We start from the raw sequence: 21891 nt of genomic DNA on the forward strand, positions 1-21891 counted from the left end.
AGTGGGAACCTTTGTCACACATAGCTTGCTCTTATCAACATTCAGATCCAGCATAAGTTACATGGGCATGACAGGGGACAGAGCAGCTTTTTATGGCTGGAGTGGGAAGGCATGCCTCAATTTCCCCACACCAGAGCCATAAAGAGGTGCCAATAGTCCACAGAAGCCTCTGCCAAAGGGAAACCTCCATGACTCTGGGTCTTTATTTCCAGCCCAGACGGTTCCCTTGAGCTCTGACCCTGGATGCTTGCTTCCTAGATGTTCCACCAATAATACCTCACACTCAGGTTCTAAATTTGCCCAAAATGCTCATGCTTCGGCACTCCCCATCTCAGTAAGTGGAACTAGTCATACAAGACAGAAAGCTGTGTAGTCATTCTTAGCAGCCTGCTCTGCATAACCCTCACCCAAATCTAATCCATCACAGAAAGTCCCGATGGTCTATCTCTGAATCAGATGTACTATCTGTAGAGGTCACTTTTAGGCAACAGGCTTGAACAATGGAAACTGGAGTAAGGTAAAAGGGCCCTCAGTGACCACTAGGCTGAATGCAAACAGGCCCATCAGGTGACCCACCTCAAAATACCCATAAGCCCTAGCTGACTAATGGGCTACTTACAACCAGGCACAAGTACCAAAAAAGGAAAACTCCATACTTTCTCATACCTCCTCACCTCCCCACCTTCACTATGACCCCCACCACTGCCTCCTGGCACATAATCTCTCCTTTGCTGTCCTGTCGGTTGCCCCCTTGCACTGTATTCACTAAACTGCTATCTCCTTTGTTCTGCCTTGAGTGAATTCTTTTGCCACCTGCACCATCAGCCTCCACCTGATCAGGTCACCCCACAGTATCTAGAATCATACTCTTTGTTAAAATCCTGTCATTGCTCCCTACTGTCCAAGAAATGAAAGACAACTCTTCCAACTGACCCACCTGATTGTGGTTCCCCAACCCTCCTTCTATGGCTTCAGGACAACCACCCTCACTTGGCCACCTCCTGCTTTGGAAAATACCATGCTTCTTCAGTCCTTCTTGATTTTGTTCATCTATGCCCTTCCCTCTGCTTTTCTTTCTAAGGATATGGAATTCATCCTTCAAAGCCTAATCTAAATCCTCTTCTTTGAGAAAGATGTGCTAAGGTCCAACTGGCCCCCCAGGGGAAGTCAGTCACTCCCTCCTCTCTTGTTCCAAGGATGCTGTCACATATTCAAGCATAATACAAGCACTTTGTGATATAATCTCCCCACTAGCCTGTGGGATCTCTGAAAGCAGTACCTCTGTCTTACTCCATCAGCTTTTCACCAGTTCCCAGTTCCAAGAATGTGAGTGTGTTGAATGACATTTTAATTGAGGCTAAAACCAGAAGAGTTAAGCTATACTTTTATCACAATTTTTTTTGTTTTACCACCATTAACCAAGTGCTTTCCCCACAACATAATTACATTAACCTAAACAGCTTTCAGTTAATCTAAGAGGAGTAGGAGCATTTTTTTGTCCAATTCATTCTAATCATTCAAGAATCCGGGTACCTGTGAATTGATTTGAAAACCAATTTGCACACAATGGTCCTGGCTTGGTTGGGGGAGGGGAAGGAGATCCTATACCTGCTCCTGGCAGATAGAAGGGTCCAATTCTCTCCCCTCCCCAAAAGTGCCAGGCCATGCTCCTCATGCTCAGAGGCATAGATTTCTCTGTGCAATGACTGACTGATGTTGGGGCAGGGGTACCCAGGCCTTCTCATCACTAAGCCCAAACCTCTCCAATCTGGCCATTTTGGTCCACATACATTCAAAGTCATGAGTCAAATGCTTTCCAGCTATTCCCTGGAGTTTAATGGAAAAAATCACCTTTCGATGCCTTGGTGTAGTCACACCTCAATGCTCCCCTTTCTTTTGGAACATGCAGAGAAATAAGCAAAACAAAGCTATGTACTTCAGACACAACTGGACTATTTTATTTTTTAGAGCAAGCACTTCAGTTGGCAGTATTTGTTTCTGAATGTGATCATTGTGAATACCTTTTGGAGTGAGTAAAATAAATTGGCTACCTATTTGACTGCAGAATTAATTGCTTAATTTTATAAAACAGGAGGAATTTATGATTCCTCCAGAAATTACATTTTTTCCCTTGTACAGGTGCAGCTCTGGGTAAGAGAAGGACTCTGTTAAGAAGTTCTGTCATCGCCTGGGATGGGCTTTCAGCCTGAGAATCACTCTCTGCCCTGATATTCAGAGTCAAGCAACTAACCTCAAAATAGGAGAGAATACATAGGATCAAAACAGGAGTTCATTCCATTATGAAGAACAAGGAGAAATTTATTACCGTACTATTTTATTTACCTATGGAGATACACCATACATGAAAACCTTTCTCAGAACTGCTTAAAAATATATTTTCCTGATATAAATAACAACATTCACAAGGTAAGGACCCAAAAGAGAACCATTTAGTAGTAAAATAACCAACCAACATGAGAAAACCCAAGTGTTCCTCCCTGCAAACACCACCATCTGTAATGGTCTCACCCGTCACCCAAGGTCCCCTGTCACAGCAAACCACACTTCAAGCCACTGAGCTATATAAATAAAGAGCTATCTGCATTTTAATCCATTACAAATGTAATGACCTCAGCCGACCAAGCCAGAGCCATGGATGATTCACTGGCCTGCTTGCTCACACTGTTTTCCCAGTATCAAGTAATGAGAACTCCAGGGCTCCTCATCTGCCATTTTAAATTAGAAAGGGAAAAAAACATACTTCTCTGAGGGGTTAGTCACTATATAAAAAATTGATCCTCTTATTTCTTTAAAAAAATAAGTCAAAAAATAATAATTCAAAATTCCCTTAATTAGTATAATTAACATTATTCTTGCTTTAAGATTCCTTCTTCATGTGTGGGGTCAGAGAAAATAGTAATCTACTGACGACTACACCCCCCAGAGGAACAGCAGGGACCATACAGACCTTGCCCTGTCCTTTTTTTCCTCGTTTCTTTCTCCTGGCCTTGCCAGATTTACAGCTATCTATTCTTTTATCTTTCACGTTTTGTTTCCACCTGGGAAAGAGCAAAATTCCTTGAAATCTTAAAAATACTAGCTTCTAGTTTGCTCAAAACCTCTGAGTCACTTGGTGCATTAACTGTGCTTCTCACGTGCAACGGTATTTACATATTCATGTTTTAGAATTTGATATAAAGAATTGATTTAAGAATTGATCACATCTCATGGCCACTTTTTTTCTTTTGGATATTTCTATTTTCAAACCCCTATCACATGGCTTCATGGTAGCTTTACTTTCAGAGTTATAAATGGTGCCACTATTTACAAGCAAAATTTGACTTTATAGAATGAAGGTAGTAAGTGTCGGTCACAAAGTAAAATTTGGGACCACTGATAAAATAACTCATTGAGTTTCTCTAGCAATACACTTAGTTCATCTGGTTGGTTATTAAATAAAAATTCTGTTTCCTTAATTCATAGGAGACTTAAAAGCTACAGCAGCCTCCACCCCTAATGCAATGCAGAACATGCTATTCTTCCTTTTATTGATAGAAAAATTATTCAAAACTGCCAGAGTTCCCTTCCCTCTCACACCCAATTTGGCTATATTTGTCAAAGAAAGAACAGTTTCATAAACATCAATTTAAACACAAGAAAACTATTTTAACACATGTTGTTCTGCCAACCATAAAAGCTTCTCCTCAACCTGAATTGTTCACTTTGTTTAATTTGTTCCTGTTTATTTACTTTGGGGGGTCCTATTTACTTATTGCTGTAGGGGCATTTGTTTATATTTATCTAGGCTTCAGTTATACATACTACAGCTTTTTAGATTCATACAGGGGGTTCAGCTTTTACATTGGCATTACTCCATCTTAAACGATGGATTTTCTGGAGTAGCTGAGAGTTCTATGCTCAGTCTGGATGGGCTCAGATATGAGTCCTAATGCAAACGCCTTATCTTTTAAACATAAAACCAAATGATACCTCAAGTGGATCCTTTAAAAATCCACTATTGCAACATGGCCTTCAAACTTGGAAAAGTCTGCAGTGTCACAGTTCACCAGCTGCTCAGCCTACTAAAGCCAGGTAAATCTCTTGCTTTCCTTCTCCCCTCAATTGTGCTAATGTGCCTTGGACAGCCTCTGGCTTTGTTACTCGCTCGCTTTCCTCACAAATCTGTTTCTGAGGTTTAGGCTGATACTGGGAACTTTCTAGAATTTTCCAAAGAAGAGTCAAAGAGTGCCTCCTGCAGTGCTACCTGCGATGGTATCCCTATAGAGGCCTCAAAACACCAGCAAACCACCTGTGCACCCAACCATCCTCCCAACCAGGCATCCCTCCCAGGGTGTTCTAGAAGACATCTTTCTGAACTCGCGGTGATGAGAAAATGACAGCGAGCCCGCAGTGATGAGAAAAGGGCAGCGAGCCTGCGGTGATAAGAAAATGGCAGCAAGCCCGCGGTGATAAGAAAATGGCAGCGCGCCACCCAAGGCCTGTTACCTCACAGAAGCCCTCACCAGCCTGCGTTCACCTTCTTCCCTCTCAGAGGCGTCCAATTTGAGGAGCCAGTGCCTGGGGCCCAGGGGCGCTGAGGAGCTGGCAGGGGCCAGATGAGAGCCTGGAAGCTCCTCCTTGGCCTCCAGTCCTCACGGAAAGCCGTGAGGGTTGGTCAACGAAGAGCAGCCTCAGATTCCTCAGATGATGAAACACCTAAACCGGCTATGCTCCCAGGGTACCTAGCGCGGAAAAAGGGGCAAGGTGCATTTCCGCCGTGACCTAAGCTATTGGGGTTGCGTAGAACGCCTCCGGAACTGGGATGCAGGAAGCTCCTTCCGCTCGGCTCCTGGCTTCCGACCGCCAAGGTTCCGCTTCAGCATAGGGCACTGGCCGGGCAGCACCTGCTGAGGTCTGTGGAGCCCAGAGATGGGGTCTTTTGGGTCCAATCTGGGCTCCATAGTGGAGCTAAAGAAGCTCAGATCTCCTGCTAATCAAAAGGGCCCTTATAGCCTGAGGGGAACCAAAATTTCATCCATGGTTGAGGAGCAAGTTGAGTATCAAGCTGAGCATGAAGTCCCGCCGGGTCAATGCCACTCAACAGGGGCAGCTTCAGTGGTGCTTGGAGCCCCAGAGGTGAAAGGGAGGACAACTGTAGGCTGTTCTCCTTGACTTGTCATCTTTTTAAGCATGACAGTGATCCCAACTGCAAGACAGCTTTCTTTCATACTTCCCAGTCTGCCCTCCTGGCCAGCCTTTCCCACAGAGACATCCACCAGGGCTTTGCAGGGTTGCCCTGCGCCATGCAATTGGACTTCTCAAGTCTGTTTTAAAGATTCTCAGAGAAGGCAATTCCACCACTTCCCTCAGCCACTCATCACAGAATTGAGAAAGGAGTAGATTTAACATGACATGTTGTTTTCTCAAGCTGGCCAATTTTATGACAAGTTAAAAAGACCTTCAATGAGTTGAAAAATTAAAAACCAACTTTAGTTCTAATCCAGCATACAGTATGGGATGAACAAAGTAAATATTAATGTCATATCATTAATATTAAACTTTTTTTCATAATAGTGACAAACTTTGTCCCTCAAAACAAGAAGGACATGCCACAGAAAGGGCTCCAGAACTTTCCCTCTCCAATGTAACGTTTTGGATTTCTAAACTGACTACTCAATCATTGCATAAAATATATGTATATGTATGATGTAAAAATATATCAAAACAGCATGTTGTACACTTCAAATATGTCTTTTTTAAATTTGTCAATCATATTTCAATAAATGGGGGCAGTGCATCACTATGAGGGGAGTCTTTGGATATATTCTTTCCCCATTATAAAATTAAAGTTAAAATTCTAGTACCCCTGAAACTAACATAGCATCGTGTGTCCACTATACTTCCATTAAAAAAAAAAAAAGTTAAAATCCTAAACTTTTACGGAGTTTAGAAAGAAGCTCCTAAACTCATTTTCAAGAGGGACTCATTTTAAAACATCATGAGTCTTCCCAAAGTGCATTTTAAATAAACCATTTGGATTTGTAGCTACAGTACAGCCTTCAGGCACCACAAACTCTAATTATGAAGCTTAAAAGCTTCACCTTGGCATGACATCTGAAATAACCAGGAAATGGTAAAACAGAAAGTTGTTTAGTAAGGTAGGTATTTACATAACACTTCCTTAAATCCTAAAGCACAATGTTGCATTGGGGCAGAAGAGCCAGGTCCCATCTTCCGACTGTCATGTTCTTCTCATCCTAAAACAAATCAATTCTTTTAGTGCCAGATTACATGCAAGGGGGTAAGGACAGCATGTAGGTATGTATTACTTGTCATTGGTAGAGCATATCATCAGCATTAATTAACTTTGATTATACAATTAGTATTGAGTTGTCAAAGACAACATTCAAAACAGAGGGATTATTAAAAGCATTCATCCTAATAATGATCAACCAATCTTCCTCAGAAACAAACCAGGACTCGCCCCCAAAAGCAGAAAGATTAGCAGCAGCAGAGCAAAGCAGGAAGAGTTTGGGCTTAAGTATAAATCATGGCTAGTCTTGGAGAATGTAATTAACTTCTCTCAAGCCACCGTGTCCTCTCACCAATGGGACCAGTAATAAATAGTACCTGCTCATATAGGAGGGAGGATTTGATGGGATGATGCATGCAACTTGCCCGGCACAGAGCCAGGCAAGAAGAAGGCCGTGGCCAGTGGGGCTATAATTACCATCAGGAAGAACAATAAAATACTCACCAAAGGCGGGCAGGGCTTCCAGATGTCCATCCCTTCGGAACACAGCATGCAGGATTTGGGAGACTTCTACGTGAGCTTCTTCTGGTTTTGCTTTACCTCTGGTTTTTCTCACAGGGGACCTGCCAGTATCAGAGACTAGGCATTCCTCTGCAAAGAAAGGACAGCCATGAGTAGTCTCTACAGCAAGCCCCCAAAATTCCATGGAAATTTCCAAAGGAATTTCTTGGATGACAAAAACAAAACAAAACAAAAAAACAAATGATGTAAGGTTTTATCTCTATGTGGGCTTCAAACTGCTGGTTGTTTGCTTCATACTCAAAGATAAGTTATCCCATTTTTACATCTCTTGAGGGAAAAGAGAACACACTCGCACAAAATCGACATCAAGCCACTCCTGGCTTATAAGAACACCCACACCTTTGTTCATCCCCAGTTCAGTCAGATACCATTTTGCAAAAATGTAATATTTCACTACATCTGAAATACATGGATCAATGTGTGATTTCAGTTTCCATTAAAAGTCCCCCATTTTTCCTGGTATGATACTAATATATTGTGGTATACTTTAATGAGGTATGATCTGTTTTACTTGTGGGAAAATTCAATGATAAATACATGAAGGGAATTTAAGTAGTGCTATTTTAATCCATCTTGAATTAAAAAAAATAAAAACAATCAGTGAGGGGCACCTGGGTGGCTCAGTCAGTTAAGCGACTGACTCTTGATCTCAGCTCAGGTCTTGATCTGAGTGTTGTGAGTTCAAGCCTCACATTGGTCTCTGTGCTGGACATGAAGCCTACTTAAAAAAAAAAAAAAAACAATCAGTGAATTCTGCAAGGTTCCACCCTTTTAGTCCACATCCCCATCAGTCCTCGCCTGCACTCCTCACTCGAGTCCTTCCTACTCTCAGTCTTGTCCCCTCCAAACTGTTCTCCACCCAGCAGCCAACATGATCTCTAAAAAAGTTCATGCCACACCATTCCCGCAGTGGGAATGCTGTCTGCTCCATGCCACAAGCAATTATTGGCTGTTGAGGAAAACCTGCTCCCATTCTCAAGGCCTCTAATACCCACCCTGATCGTAATGGCTGCTCTTCTCTCCTCACTGCACAACAATTAGAACCTTGCTATAGCTTTTACTAAAAATTTTAATGTAACAAACTGTGGAAGAGACATGGTCTGGCATTGAAACCCAGAAAAAAAGATACATTTTTTTTCTGGGAGATAATTAACTAAAAAGAAAAACCAATTGTTAAAATACGTTCCCAGAGGGCCTAAATGCCTATTCCTTTATGCTTCTATTCTCAACTTAGCAGGAGTAAGTTTGGAACACTGAAATTACCTATGCTCTCCAACCTACAGACTGTGAGCGAACCCCTAAGGGTCTCTCACAAGGATGGGAGTAGGGTAGCAATATGGAACTTGCTGAGGGTTTTGCCTTAGTGATGCTGGCATAGCCAAGTGCATCCTTATCGATGGTTTGGTCCAAGCCCCTCATTTTCTAATGAAGGACAATGAAGCCCAGTGGCTTCCTTGGGAAGGAATCCTTCCTTTGGGAAGGATTGTCTAGAATCTTAGAGCAAGAGATCAGTTGTGCCCAGGCAAGAAAGCCTGGCTGTACCCACTGTATCATGCCCACATGTATTTTGCACCCACAAAAAGTCCTATGTCTGGTAAAGATGTCTTCTTACTTCCTAGTACAGGGACGGTATTTTTCATATGAGAAATGTGTTTCCTGCTTTCAGGGGGACAGAGGAGTGTGTGAGTGTCTTTGCACCAGTTGCTTCACAAGTAGCTCCAATTCAAAATAATCAGTATACCGTGGTAGTACATTTTGGGCAGCCTGCCCTTGGCCCCCACAGCACAGAACCTTAAGTTGCTTTTATACTAGAAAACATCTTTACCCAAAGACTATGAGCAAGACATGGTTTTGTTCTCTGCCCATTTTTTTCCCAGCATTTGTATAATTATCTGTAGCTTCAGTTGCTATGGAAAGCAAACACTACTTGCCATGACAACAGTAATAACTTAAGATACGCAGCTTGTCTCAGACTATGAAGCTTCAAAAACACTGAAATGTGTAGGGCTTTAATATCCTTCCTTTAAAAAAATCAATCAAATGACCTTCCCAGAAAAGCCACCTGAGTGTTCACTTTCTCTATGATATCTGTCATGAAAAGCCAGCATACCTCAACAAGGAATGCCCAAGGGCTGAAATCAAAGGATATTTTAGTAAAAATTGATTTTAAAAACACGTTCCTAAGAATCAAAGAACAAATAAATGAAGATTTACTGTGTACCTCTTCTGCACCAGAAGTGTGTAGATTCTTTTACATACATTTCATCTGATTGTGATTGTACCTCATTTTACAGAAGAGACAAACAGACCCAGAAAAGTGAAATAACTAGTCCAGAGAGACAGAACCAGGATTCAAACTCGGGGTGAGCTGGCTCCACCCAGCCCACCATACATTGTTTATTCAAGCAGTCTAGTCACCTGATTATTTTGATCAACCCAAAACTGAAGGTTCAGAATGAATTTGGGTTAAAAAATATAGAAAACAAATAGTCCTTTTTTTTTTTTTTTTTTCAAAATCAATCCAATCACTGGCCTTCTTCTCAGTATACCCTAGGAATAGCTACAGTCCCCTCTCATCTGGCTCCCTCTGCCTCAGGTCAGACGAGAAATGATGAGGGTAGGCAGTACGTTGGGAATTCTTGCTGAAACTCACTAATATGGCTATCAAAATGACAGATAATAAGTAGTGTTGAGGATGTGAAGGAATTGGAACCCTCATACACTGCTGGTGAGAAGGCAGAGTAGTACAGCCACATTGGAAAACAGTCTGGCAGTTCCTTAAAGGTTAAACATAGAGTTACCACAGGACTCAGCAATTTCACTCCTAGGTATGTCCCCAGAAGAATTGAAAATATATGTCCACATCAAAAATTATACAGGAATGCTTATATAGCATTCTTCATAATAGCCAAAAAGTGGAAATAACCCAACTGTCAATTAAATGGTGGCTGGATGAACAAAATATAGTCTATCCATACAGTGGAATATTATTCAGCCATAAAAATGAGTGGAGTATCGACTGATGATACAGTAAGGATGAAGCTTGAAAACATTTTGCTAAATGCAATAATCTGGTCACTAAGAGACATATGCTGTATGATTCCACCTATATGAGTACCTAGAGTTGTCAGATTCATAGAGACAGAAAGTATAATAGAATGCCAGGAGCTAGAGGAAAGAGGAAATGGAAAGTCATCATCTAGGGGTGCCTGGGTGGCTCAGTTGGTTAGACGTCGACTTCAGCTCAGGTCATGATTTCACTGTTGCTGAGTTTGAGCCCTTCATCGGGCTCTGTGCTGACAGCTCAGAGCCTGGGGCATGTTTCAGATTCTCTGTCTCTCTCTCTCTGCCCTTCCCCACCCCCCCCCCTCAAAAATAAATAAACATTAAAAAAAATTTAAAAAGAAAGTCATCCTCTATGGGGACAGAATTTCAGTTTTGCAAGATGAAAAGAATTCTGGAGATTTGTTGCACAGCAATGTGAATGTACTTAATATTATTGAACTGTATACTTTAAAATGGTTAAGATAGAAAGTTTTATGTTACATGTGTTTAACCATAATAAAAAAGATTCCATTTAGAACGAAATATCCAGAATAGGCAAATCCAGAGAGACAGAAAGCAGATTAGTGGTTCCAGGAGGTGGGGGGAGGGAGAATGGGGGAAATGCCTACTAAAGGGGATAGGGTTTCTTTTGGGGGGGGGGGGTGATGAAATGTTCTGGAATTACATAATTCCAGGTTGTGTGATGTTTGTACAATCTTGTGAATACACTGATAAACCATTGACTTGTACTCTTCTAAAGGGCAAATTTTTGAGATATGTAAATTATATATCAATTAAAAATTTGATGTAAGAAAAGAAGAATCTAGGTGTGAGAGCTGGTGTCTATGTCAGAAATGAAAGGGAGAGGACGGAGAGGAAATTGATAATTATGAGAAACCATGCAAAGGCAATGTACCCACCTGCTTGGCCACAAACAGCTCCTTGTACCGTGGTTGCACACGATCACATGCCACAGTTAGCTCAAACCAAGGATGGGCTTCATGGCTGGAGAGCAAATATTTGAGCAAAATATGTGTACATCCTTATGATTATTTTAAACGTGACAGAAAAATCACTATAAAACACAGTTGATAACTAGCCATAATGGCTAACTGGTCAGTGGCTAACTAGAGGATATAAGAAATAATTACATTATGAATAAATGTTAATACTGTATTTGAATACAACCTGGAGGTAATTATATATTCCAACCCCATGTCTTTTGAGTAAATTGCACCTCATTTTCACTACTGATATTGGATAATAGAAATCTCTGTGGATAGTTAACAGGATACTAGGGTAAATTAACAATAAGCATCATTTAATTAAGCTATTTGAGAAGTCTGCTGCCTATTGGATTCGTTACAAGTACATCAAAGTTTTCGATTCACAGCAATTTATGGCATAAGTTCCTGGCTGTCTCATGGAACAAGGAATTGCCACAAACTTTTTAGAATGAAGAAAAGTGGGCTCCTGGGTGGTTCACTTTGTTGAGCATCCAACTCTTGATTTCAGCTCAGGTCATGATCTTATGGTTTGTGAGTTCAAGCCCCACATTAGGCTCTGTGCTGACAGTGTGGGACCTGCTTGGGATCCTCTCTCTTCCTCTCTCTCTCTGCCCTTCCTCTGCTCACTCTCTCTCTCTCTCTCTCAAAAATAAATAAATAAACTTTAAAAAATAGAATGAAGAAAAGTAAGGAGACTGTTGGAAACCGAACTGAGCTTTCAACTTGCAATGAGCTCTTGGCACTTAATGGAACACTGAAGTCAATGCTCTTCATGGTGTAGCTAATTATCACCTATACCAAATCCAACAGGTGAGCCACTTCTCAGATTTGTCTTGCAAGCTTGGCTTTTTCTTTTTTGTTTTGAGGAGAGTTATTACTTTCCTAGCACTGAAGAAAATGACCAAGGTTAATGCATACAAAGTCAAGCTAAATTTGTACTAGAGATACTATTAAATTTAAGTAGACCATAAAAAAAAAGTTAAGTAGACCATGGAACAAAATAGAGTTCAGAAGGAGTCTCAGGTATATATTGAATCACAGAATATGATAAAAAGTGATGCCACAGATTATAGGAAAGGATAAATGATTTGGTGGCTGGTGCTGGAAGAAAAATCAAACTAGGTTCCCATCTAACAATCTGTATGGAGGTGGATTCCCAATGGTTTCAGGAATCATTATGAAAGGAAACAATAATAACATCAAAAAGGAAATTACAAAAATGTTTTTTTATCTTGGAGTAGGGAAGAATTTCTTATAGAAGAAAATCTTTGTTTTCTCTAAACCTAAAGATGTCAAGTGAAAATTAATACATTTGATTACATTCAAATTAAAGATTTCTGTTTAGTGAAAGGCACCATCAATAAAATTAAAGACAGATGGTGAGATGGGAGAAAAAAAGTGCAATATCTAAAGCCAACAAAAATTAATATTTTAAAAGTATCACAAAAAAGATACAAAGCCTAATAGAAAAATGGGCAAAAGAGGGGCGCCTGGGTGGCGCAGTCAGTTAAGCGTCCGACTTCAGCCAGGTCACGATCTCGCGGTCCGTGAGTTCGAGCCCCGCGTCGGGCTCTGGGCTGATGGCTCAGAGCCTGGAGCCTGATTCCGATTCTGTGTTTCCCTCTCTCTCTGCCCCTCCCCCGTTCATGCTCTGTCTCTCTCTGTCCCAAAAATAAAATAAAAACCGTTGAAAAAAAATTTTTAAAAAAAAGAAAAATGGGCAAAGGATAAATGAACAAAACATTTATTAAAAATGAAACCCAAAAAGCAAGCATATGAAATGCTCCAAGTCATTAATTAATGCAAATTAAAACATCTATGTGATATCAGTTTACACCTGTTTTCCTGGAAAAATTAGGAAGCTATAGATTACCAAGTGTTGACAGAACTGAGGTATTACAGGAATCTTCATGCTTTGCTGTGGTAGCATAGACGGGGCCAGCCACTTGGAGAACAGTCCAGCACTACTCAGTTAAATTAAGTGTACACAGTGACCTGGCTATTTTGCTTTTGTATATATGTTTGTATGTAGGTATTTGTGTATGTATATGTGTATGCATACACATACATATAAAATTTTAACTTATACACATGTTCATAGCAGCATTATTCATAATAGCTAAAAAGGTGGAAACAATCTAAATGCCCATCAGCTGATGAATAAACAAAGTTATTGTATATCCATATAATGTAATATTATTTAGCCATAAAAATAAAGTACTGATTCATCCTACAACCTGAATGAACTTTGACAACATTATGCTAAGTGAAATAAGCCAGACACAAAAGGACAAATACCGTATGATTCTATTTATATGAATATCGAGAAGAGGCAAAGCCACAGAGAAAGAAAGTAAATTAATGATTATTTAGTGCTACAGGTAGGGGGAGATGGTACCTGGTTGATAATGGGTATGGTATTTCTTTTTTGAGTGATGAAAATGTTCTAAACTTAGATTATAGTGATGGTTATGCAACTCTGTGAGTATATTAAAACCATTGAATTATGTGCTTTAAATGGGTGAGCTTGTGGTATGTGAATTATATTAATGATAAATCTGTTATTTAAAAAAGGAAAGAATGAATGGATGCACAAATACATGAAATAAATAAATAAAACTATAAGCAGGGCTTTGTATGGACTTATGATAAGAATGTGCCCAGAAGAGGGTGATTAATTCAATCTTCTGCCAGTGGTATCTGCCTCCTTTTCTCTGGCTGCTAATCTTCCTGGATGTTGTAGATCTTTTGAGCATATTATCTTCTCCTTTGACTTGCTCCCATTCACATGCTGGGCCTGGGTTTGTCCTTGGTCTGAACCACCCTGCAGATCCTGTAGGCGAATCAGAGCCTCTTGCAGGTAGAGGAAGTGGTAGACAACTTCTGACATGACTTTTGATGCTCCTCACTTCCTGGTATTCATGATTTTATGTAATCTTCTCCCCTTTGAGTATGGGCTGGGCCTAGGAACTTCTTTATATCCAATAGAATATGGCAGAAGTTATGGGATGACACATGATTAGATTACAAAAGACTGTGACTTGGGGCACCTGGGTTGCTCAGTCATCAGTTAAGTGTCCAACTTTGGCTCAGGTCATGATCTCCTGGTTTGTGGGATCCAGCCCTGCCTGGAGCTCTGTGCTGACAGCTCAGAGCCTGGAGCCTGCTTAGGATTCTGTCTCTCCCTCTCTGCTCCTCCCACACTCACGCTCTGTCTCTGTCTCTGTCTCTGTCTCTCTCTCTCTCTCTCAAAAACAAGTAGACATTAAAAACTTTTTTTGAAAACCTGTGATTTGTGAATTTCATCTTGATAGCTCTTTTCTCTCTGTCTCTCTTTTTCTCTTTCTCATTGGTACTATCTCTCGCCATTGTACTTACTACCATGTTGTGAGATGGCAAGTAACCAAGAGATGCATCTAGTCAACAGGTTATGAGGAACTCAGGCTTCACTCAAACAATCTGGAAGGAATGGAATTTTGGTCCCTACCATGTGAGTGATCTTGGAAGAGGATCTTTCCTCAGTTGAGCCTTTATATTAGACTGTAGCCCCAGCTAACACCTTGATTGAGATAGCCTTGGTAGGGAATCTATAGCAGAGAATGCATCTAAGCCATGCCAGAACACCTGATCCATGAAAACTGTGAGATAATAAATGTGTTAAGCCATTAAGTTTTGGAGTAATTTGTTATGCCATAGCAGAGCAGTTATAACTAATCCAAAGGATAAGACATGTTAAACATGATTTTTCCCTGTCACCAGAACTTTGGAACCAAACTTCCCTTGTAGTTGGGTGGGGCTAGGTGTCTGGCCCCATAAAAAATTAATTTGGTTATTTGTTTGTATAGTTCAAAACTCTCCCTTGACTTTCCAATAATTTCAGGGTAAAATCCAAAATAAGTTCTTACTGTAGCCTACAAGACCCTCCATGATCTGCTCCATGCTGCCCTTTCGGACTCATCCTACTCTCTCTCCCCTTCACCCTCTCTACTCTGACCACACTAGTATTCTTTCTGGTCACTGAATCAAGTATGTTTTCATTCTGGGGGCTTTACCCTTTGCTTTTTACATTTAGAAATTTCTTCCCCCAAAACATCTGCAAGACTCACTACCTCCCTTCCTTCAGTTCTTTAATCAAACATCACCTCCTCAAAGAGGTCTTTCCTGACAATCGCTAAAGTAGGTTTCAAGTCTCAGTCTATTCCATTCTGTATACCTTATTGTAATAGGACTTATCATCATCTACAACTGCATGCACTTACTTGTGTATTTGTTCTGTCTCCTCCCTCTAGAAGGTCAGTTCCATGAAGGCAGGGACTTTGTTTTTTTTGCTACTATATCTCCAGTGCCTGGCACCTATAGCTAGATGAGGAAAGGGGGTATTAGAAGAGATGACAAGTCACTTCCCAGAGACTGCTCTAATTTGAAGCAGAAAGGGGGAGGTTTTGGCAGCCAGAGAAAAACATATGAGTATTCAGAGAGCCCCAAATCTGCCCTGTGACCTCCAGGAATTCCTAGGGAATGCCAGGGTATGTACCATAGGGGTAAAGAGTTCTCAACAAATCTCTCACCTTAACTGCAAAACTAGTTCCATTAAAAAGGCCCTTCAGATGACTACTCAATAGATTCCTCCTCTTATGTGGCTAGAAAATATGTTCTTCATGAGGTCTATTTTTTCTAAGTTTTTTCTATTTGCATTTTGTTCTTTCATGCCCAATTATCATGCATAGTTTAACTGCATGATTTAATTAACTACCAAAATGCAAAAGTACAAAATTTTATGTATAAATAATTAGTAACACAGGCAAACTCTTGTTACTTTAGAATGAACAGCTGGTAGCTAATTGTGCTCACAATTACCTAATTTCAGGTTTAGCAACTTTTGGACTTGTTTTATATTCAAAATAGTTTCCATCTTCTTTAATTTAAAAAATTGTTCTAAATTTAAAGGAAGAGTACATCTAAGTGAAAGGTTATAATATGATTTTGTAAAACATGCAGAAGAATACTATGTGGAATAAAATCTAATTAGAACACAAATTGATGTTCCATTGAGAGTAGACAAAATTGAGTTTCAGACTTTGTTTATTGTCACAGTTAAAAGAATCTGTAAGATTGACAAAATCCAATGGGAGAAGATGTGAAAACATTCACAAAAAGTTAAAAAAAAAAGAAAAACAGAAAAAAAAACACTGTAAAGTAAATAAATGTATTCCCAATGGTTCTATATATCTTGGGGACACAAATGAGGAAAGAACAAAACAAAAATAGGTTAGGAAAGGGAACTAAAACACACACACACACACACACACACACACACACACACACACACAACCCTGTAACTCTGATAAGTATTTTATTTTGAAGCCCCAAGTAAGCAATGTTGGGGGAAATAAAACATCTCGTTTCTCTGTGTTGTAGCTAACCACTGGATGTCTCATTCTGCTAGCAAGTCAGGAAAAACAACATGGCAGCATGTATGATCACAGCCTTTGACACAGTCATCTCCTTCCTAATCGTAATCACAAAAGAGAAAAAAATCTGAGCATAAAGCTACTTATTATAGTTTTACACACTATATGAATGATTTCAGAAATGAAGCATAGTAAAGTGAATATTGCAAAATAAATAAAGTTACAAGATTTTATTAAATAGGCAAAATAAAAAAGACTACCTCATTCAATATTCAGGGTGTTTTCAGAAAGTGGTTAAAACCAGTTTAAAAGTTTATGTCATTTCTTATAATGAATCCTCTACTTTGATGTAAGAGGAACAAGAGTTAATGAACATCTTGGTTTAGAGACAAGTTTTCAGCAATTTTATTTATTATGGTGACTATTGTTTATGGTCAATAAACTTCCTAATTAGCATTAATTTAACTCAATTCATTCAATACTTTGAATGAAACTGAACCAAATATATGTCAATGTTTGACTTTTAAGACTAGCATGCAAGGGCACCTGGGTGGCTCAGTCAGTTAAGCATCCAACTCTTGGTTTCGGCTTGGGTCATGATCTCATGGTTTCCTGAGTTCGAGTCCCACATCGGGCTCCAAGCTGACATTGCAGAGCTTGCTTGGGATTCTCTGTCTCTCTCTCTCTCTGCCCCTCCCCTACTTGCGCTATCTCTGTCTCTCTCAAAATAAATAAACTTAAAAAAAGAAAAAGAGACTAGCATGCAGATGATTCTTTTAAATCCTGCTATGTTTTAGACAAATCATATATTTGGGGCCTAGCTTATCTGCCAAAGAAGAGTCCAAATTTAAACAACTATGTATGTATACATTATCTATATCTCTACCTACTGTCAACTCGAAAGAAAAACTATACCCCTTTCATAAATTCATGCTCTCATATTATCTACTAAGTATGTGTGAAGGAGAATCCCTTTTTTCTCCAGGGATTTATTTGTAACCATACAAATTCAGCTGGTGGCTTTAATTCTCAACTCAGTTTGATTTTAGAAGCACATATTGACTATCTACTATAGACAGAGCAACATATTTTATCAGGAACACTTCATCAGAAATATTTTAGCAGCAACATTTCAGAAGTATTTCCTCAGAGAAATACATAGGTTGTTAACATTAGAATTGCTACTTTACATACAATGTATTTAGATTGGGGATGTTGGTATTTACATATTAATCAGATGAAAGGCACCAGTGTTCACCACTACCCCCTCCTCCTGCTTTCCAGTTTCTAGTCAAAATAAACTATTTTGAAATTGAAGGGAGCATCATTTTTCCAGATGCTTGATATAACTGTGTCCTTTTGTTGTCCACATTCTAAACTTCCCCTAAGTTCATTTGTTTCATCTCCTTAATTAACCACTCCCATCCACTTTGTCTAGCATTGATTTTTGTTCTTCTCTAACTACCTTTAGAATCTATCATCTGTAATACATATGTTTTTGTGTAGGATTATCTACTTATGATTATAAATATTCTCTAAGACTTACTTCTCTAGCCAGATAGTAATTTTGCAAGAAATGGGGACCAGGCCTACTATTTTGATGCTTTTTTACTGTTGAGAACACAACATGTCATAAGAACACAAGAAGTAAATGTGGATTGATTGCTTGATAATGCTACAGAATAATCTGCAAATAAACTGAAAGCAACTGATACACATATTAACTTCTTGAAATTCAGTAAAAGCTATAATCAGTCATTTAAAACTGCAGCCAAGTCTCAGAAATCCTGGAAGACATGGGGAATTGTCCTAAAATATTTAAAAGTTGAGCTTAAAGAATATTTTCAAAGATAGTCACTTCCCTTATTTCTACATTTACCAGCAAAAACAGTTACCAGGAACCTATACCAAGATAGAGATAGGAATGACATGCAAACAGGATGCTACTCACTTGGAAATGAATGATTTCAAATTTACTTTTAAGACTTAGCTGTGTTCACCTATGTCCCTTCCCTACCTACTCCCTCAAATGCATTAGTAAAGGTCATCTTGAAATCTGCCAAATATGAAACTTTAGTCTTTGTTGGCTTGATTTTGGTGAATTCAGAATGTCTAAATGAAGAATTTATAATATATGACTGTGAAGGAAACTCATGGCTGATCAAGTCAAATAAATCTCTTGGGGAGCTTAATTTAGTGTTTCTCCCTTGAAGGAAAATGACCAAGTCCTGCCTAACATCAGCCCCAGGGAAAGACTTCAGGATCAGGAAGAAGGATTTACAAATTCTTAAAATTGCCCTCTGTTTATACTTTAATTTTGACGACTCAACAATTCCTTTAAATTCTGCTCAGTACCTTAACCAGAATGCTTCCATACTGAAAGAATTAAGTGGAAATAGCTTCTGGCTGGAAAATACAAACAAGTTTCAGTTATCTTGATCACTGAGAACTAGAGAACAAGGCCCACCCTTCCTGGAAAACAAGCAATTAGCTTCTTGGATTTGTGTGGCTAGTTGAAAATAGTTAATGAACTTGCTAATATTCACTGCCTGTTGAGAAATTAGCTGATTCCCCAGCCCCACAGTTACATGGTGATGGGTGGAAGCTCTTGGGTAGGTTGTTTCAGCACTTCTGGATCCCACCAGTAAAAAAATCATTAATAGTCTATGAGAGAGAGAGAGAGAGAGAGAGAGTGAGAGAGAGCATTCAATATTAACAAACATCTCCAAAACTGTAAGTTTCCCAGTACATACAAACAAGGCCCTTAAAAACAGTGCCTTAACATAAGTTTCAAGTCTTCTTCGGGGGCTGATTTCTTAAAACCTCATAGCTTTACATTCTGTGGAATGCAATCAGCTCCACCTTTTAGCACCCTGAGTTTTGTCCTGCTTTTACCAGAATTGACTATTTACTTACACCTAATACTTGATAATGGGCTAATGTGCAACATTGATCTGGGGGACTGGATAGTGTTTGGTGTCAGGCCAAAGAGTAGAAAATGATTCCCTTTGAATGTTTTCAGATTGTATACTTCCTTACTGATGTGATAAAATAAGCTCCAATTTAGATGGCCCTTCTGGATAATGTTGTATGTTGGTTTGTTGTTGAACATCCACATATCTCTTTTCAACTCTAATTATTTGTTTATTTGAACTACTCTTGGCTATGGTCAGTGGTGAAATGTGAAGGGCTAATTTCAGCAGATGTTTGAAGCCAGGTCCGCAGGGAGCCTCTATAAGGACCCCTGTGTAAGATGAGGGGGAAGGGCCTGGAGGTCAGGGTCATAGGTAAATCAGCATCAGTTTCCAAAGAGTGAAAGCAGAATTAAACCAGAGACAGGCCAGGGTCTGGTCCTGGGAATTGAGAAAGAAAGATGGCACACAGGGAGTGATAAATTTGGAATAGAACACAGGAGATGATGACACAGGGAGTTAAGGACTGAGTAGCTGAGAGCAGAGAGGTGTTAAAACAACATCTAAGTATGCGGATGGGCAGAGAACAGGGCCAGATCAAACTTGATGCTTACTTTGTACCTTCTGGAAAATGAGGTACAGGAAGGAGAATGTGTGTACTATTTCCCTGCTAATTATTGTTACCCAGATACTGTCGACTTACAATTTTGGAAGCATATCTCCTTGATCACATAAACAAGTTGAGAGGAGAATGGGTCCTCCATCCATCCACATGAGTGTATGAGTCAGCAGCACCTTGGCGCGTGAAGGGTCCTCTGAGCATTCATTTCCATGCTCATTTCCTGTGGAACATCTCAAAAAGGACCCTTGTCACTTTGTTCATTTCAAAATAGATTGATCTGCATCTGAGAGATGTATCTATCAAATAGGGACAGATGATCCATCAGCTGATTTGTGAGTTATTAAGGCAACTAGGACCACATAAATACAAACAGTATTCAAATGAAGGTAACCTTTTTGTGCAAAAGGTCCCTGCCAATTAAAACTTGTGAAAGTTGTCTTTGTCCCCTTGTGGAACAGCATGGCTGTTCAATAGGTGCCAGTCTATTATGTTGAACTTTAAATTGAATATTCAAAATATTTACATAATACCTCTTCAAACTAAATTGAAAACTTCAAAAATACATATATTCAAATTACACTCTCATTGTGTGAAATTAGAGGACATGGACAAAAATGTTATTTTTGTTGGAGAGTAAGTGACCTTTTCATGTAGTAATTTCAAAGGGTCGCTTAATCAACAGAGAGATCTCTTGGGTTATCATTTGTGCTTTTTACCAACATTACCCTAGCATTGTATTGGTAACTGTGAAGAGTATACATTGTGCTTTTTGAAAACAGGAATAGGAATTGTTTTCCATATAAATAATACATCAGAAAGAAAACATAGTCCTTTTCATTATTATTTGTCAAGTACTTTAATCATTTTGGACAATTGAACATACATCATCTTTGTCTCTTTTTTATGATTATAAAAGCAGTGTGTATCTTTGTAAAAAAAATAAAAAGTTTGACTAACCAGTTTAAAAACACATAATCTCATCAGGCAGAAGCAATCATGATACTGTCTTGGTACATTTCCTTTCATTTGTATTACTTTTACATAACTGAAACCATGTTGTGCACTTAATTTTATGCTGTTTTTAGAAATTAACATTATAATAAGTTTATTCTTCATATTACTAAATAAAATTATACAACCTGATGGTATGGAGATACCATAATTTATTTAAACATACCCCTACTGTTGTACAGACTTGTCGAATCTTAAGTTGTGTACCTGAACCTAATGTAAAGCTGTGTGCCAACTATGCTTCAGTAAGAAAATACCCCTATTTTTAACTATTATTGAACACTTAGGTTCTTTCTACTTTTCCCTATTACATGTGATAATCGTCTGTGCATAAAATGATTGCATTAGAATAAGGTCAAAGAAATGGTATGCATAGAAGTATTTCCTTAGTGTACAAAGAAGTGGAATTGTAAGGTCAAGAAAAGTTATATAGCCCTTGATAGACACTGCAAATTGTTTAACTAAAGATGGCTAAAAATTATTTTTCAAAATGACTAAATTCTTCAGTTAAATTTTTCTCTGGCAAGTTCAATAGAATTTGAATAAATTTGAAAGGAGCCATTTTACTTATAATTGAGCTTTGTTTTTATCTGTTAGTCCTGGACTTTCTGATATCAAATAACCGATAACCTAATACATATGAAAATACTTCTAGAATTACAAACAGTCAGAGTTTGGAGGCATCTTGGTGAGCATCTCATGTTAACTCCTTTTATAGGAAGAGATTTCAGAAGCAAAGTGATAGGGGCAAGGGAATAGACACAGTTGAGACTAAGCTTAAGTCTCCTGAATCGCAGCCCAGTGTTCTCACTGCACTGTGCTATATTGCAGGGTTTCTTTTTAAATACTAAAAATACCCACAATTTTCCTATAAACCTTGACCAAGACAGCCCATTAGCACCACTCTGTTTCAATACAGAAAGTCAGATTTTTTTAATGTTTATTTATTTATTTTGAGAGAGAGAGAGAGAAAGAGAGAAGTAGAGAGAGAGAATCCCAAGCAGGCTCCACACTGTCAGTGTGGAGCCCAACAAGGGGCTTGATCTCA

General features: G+C 39.1%; 1 protein-coding gene across 3 annotated transcripts in view; it reads right to left on the reverse strand.

The window, feature by feature from the left end:
- PASD1 (PAS domain containing repressor 1) overlaps window positions 1–15286 on the reverse strand; it is a 119912-nt gene extending 104626 nt beyond the window's left edge. The window contains exons 1-3 of one of the 3 annotated variants that reach the window (XM_081793917.1): window positions 15147–15286; window positions 10801–10885; window positions 6758–6904 (exon numbers count right to left, since the gene is read on the reverse strand). The gene's annotated coding sequence lies outside the window, so the exon portion shown is untranslated. The remainder of the gene's footprint in view (window positions 1–6757; window positions 6905–10800; window positions 10886–15146) is intronic. The other 2 variants (XM_081793920.1, XM_081793919.1) reach the window with 2 other exon arrangements.
- Window positions 15287–21891: the final 6605 nt, after the last annotated feature.

This window comes from Panthera onca, chromosome X (genome assembly GCF_046562875.1).
Source record: "Panthera onca isolate mPanOnc1 chromosome X, mPanOnc1 haplotype 2, whole genome shotgun sequence".
Taxonomy (NCBI): domain Eukaryota; kingdom Metazoa; phylum Chordata; class Mammalia; order Carnivora; family Felidae; genus Panthera; species Panthera onca.